This window comes from Cupressus sempervirens, chromosome 5, assembly GCF_028749045.1.
Source record: "Cupressus sempervirens isolate cs-2001-9-10 chromosome 5, ASM2874904v1, whole genome shotgun sequence".
Classification (NCBI taxonomy): domain Eukaryota; kingdom Viridiplantae; phylum Streptophyta; class Pinopsida; order Cupressales; family Cupressaceae; genus Cupressus; species Cupressus sempervirens.
The window spans coordinates 238,950,327-238,953,203 of NC_143122.1; positions in this window are offsets into that span (position 1 = coordinate 238,950,327).

The following is a 2,877-nucleotide window of genomic DNA, read 5'->3' on the forward strand; positions in this document are numbered from 1 at the left end:
AGATCAACAAAGGCACATATCAGGGCACATCATCCATCATCATCCCCCTACATGCTCTTTCATATCCTCTCCATCTCACAAAGCTTCTCCTAACCATCTTTCCAAAGCTTACCACAACAATGTAAATGCCAACTTCAAAATGCATAAAGCTAAAAATCCACATCCTAGGCAATCATATGTCTATTCTAAAAGACATACTCCAAAAAGGCAAAATCCAATCAAAGAATGCAAAACAATGCAAAAGCCTATGAAAAGAAAATCCAAAACCATGTGGATCCCCAAGAAAAAAGTTGAAACCCAATGCATAATGGCATCCACCATTGCTAATCCCCCATCTAGTGACTCATGTCCCCCATCTCCTAACTCCATCTTGTGTGCCTATATCCCCAAGCACGCTTCCACAAATCCTCCATCACACCTACATCTACCATCTATCCCCCATATGCTCTTTTCACACCCGTCCCAACATTTGCCAATATTTCTCTTGCAAGCATCCCCATCTCATGCTCCTTTCCAACCTTTTCATCCCTCCATCTCCTACCATCAACCCCATCTAATCCAATCTATTGCATAAATCACACATCCGGTGTACCAACAGCTAGCAACAAAATTGAACATTCCAACAACTAGTGAAAAATCCCCAAAAAAAAGAAGAAGCCAAAATAGCTGAAGAAAGCCAAAATCATTCCAGCTAAGTCCAAAGTCAAAAAGTCAAAAAATAAATAAATAAATAAAGAAAATAAAAGCGTCCACTGGTGAAAACTTGGCAATTCAAGTGCCTTGGACAAGTACCATGATGAAAACTTGGCAAACAAGCGTCATGCGTAATCCCGCCATCCCCAGCTTAGCCTATCACCCTCATGCTTTTGGTCATCTCTTGACATCCAACTCCATCTTCCAATCTATCCAACTATCCTCCATCCTCCAGCTTCCATCTCACACCATCCACTAATCTTATGCAACCTCACCCCATCATCCTAGCTATCATCCATCTCCCTAGCCCCTTCAGCTTTTCCCATCCTAGCTTCAATCCTATCACATCCATCATAAGACCTCCTTCCACATGTTATCTTCTGATTGGGGGCACTATATTCCTTGGAGATCTTGTCTTGTCCATCCTCCCTTGTCATTGGTATCTAGCTCTAGGCTATCCTCATGCAAACCCAATGTCATCTCTTTATATCCATCATAATCCTAGCTATCTACCATTCTATCCAGCCATCTCATCCTGCTCCTCTAGCTATCCTTGGTCACAAAATCTCTCATCATCATTGGATGCATCCTGCCAAATCCATATCTTTCGCTATCACCCCACCCTTAGCTTTCGCATCTTGCACAACATCGAACCATCCCGCTATCCTATCATCCTGAGCTTTTGCCTGCTTGTAACTATCTTGGTCCGTTAGCTTGTACCATTTCTTGATTAGCTCACTTGTAAATATCTTGGTCTGTCAGCTTGTACATTCTCTTTAGCTTAGTACCATTGTATCTATCCAGTGTTCGTGTCAGTTTGTCCTTGATCAGCATCTTGCACCCATCGCACATCTTGGTTAGCTATTCCAATGCATCCTTTAGCTAGATTTCCTGTCACCAAAGTGTTATCTTTCTTAGTTCAGCTTGCCAGACACATCTCTCATCCAAATCCACCAGCTTAGGTGCTCTCCGATAGGTCCTTGCAGGATATAGCTTTCCTCATGTCTGATCTTGGTCCGTTAGTACCTCGTCCTACCCATCTCGTTGGCAAACGGTTCTCTTTTGGATTTTTGCTTTCTTTTGATTTGGACTCTTCCCTGTTGGGTCTTGAAATATCTTTTCCAAGCAATCTCCTTGTTCCCTCCTCAAGGTTGCCACGATCTTCCATATCATGGTATGCTGCAAATGGGGCAATTAGAGCATAAGGTCTTGATTAGGTCTTTTGTTTATTTTTATTTTTTGCTTGTGGGTTCTCCAGTGTCATTTCCACGCTGCTTTCTCTAGGATTCATGTGTGATGCTGGGGCAATCCTTGCGTGTTTTTTTTCAGTCAGTTCGTCAGTCCTTTGGATAGTTGGTGAAAAGGCCTTGATGTTCTTGGTAACCTTGGAAATTAACCAACAATCCTATAGCAAATCTAGTGCTCAACTACGTGGTGGTACTTCTCTTTGAAGTATCACCCCCGCTCAAAAAGCTTCAATGGTTTTCCTTCATCTCCATTATCCCCCATCCATATCCAGCATCTGTCTCTCCTACCCCACCTTATAAATTAGTATCTCTTTGAATCACTCCTCACCTTTAGCTTTAGGGATCCACAATCCTAGTCTTAGGGATCCACCAATCCAAATCAATCCACCAAGCCTCATCTTTCGAGATCCACAATCCTAGTCCTAGGGATCTCCGAAACCCATCTTCCGCCAATCTGACTCTTTGAAATCCTGTTGCATCAGCTTTATAATCCCCTCATCCATCTCCCCATCCTAGATTCCTTTTATAGCACTCCACTCCTTCATCCTCTACTATCCCTGAGATCTTAAGCTTGCTTCCTCTTGTGCCTTTGATTCTCCCTTTATCATTCTCACATAGTAAGAGTTTGAGCTAACTAAACCTCTTCTCTTAATCCAATCTGAGTCTCCTTGCTCATCCCAAATTCTTGTATTTTTCAAGAAGCCACCGAGCCTCGCTTTCTCTCCCCGCTGCCTTCTTGAGGGGGCATCTCATAGTCCATTCTCTCCTCTTCTGCTCTAGCCTTGGGCATCTTATTTTCTTATCTTTGATGCCATGCCACTTGCGGCATCACATCAAAGAGGGGCAAAATGTAGACACCTAAAAATCCTTTAAAAAATAAAGTATTTTTATTTTTTGAAAAAATCCCTGATGACATCATCATTTATTAATTAATTAA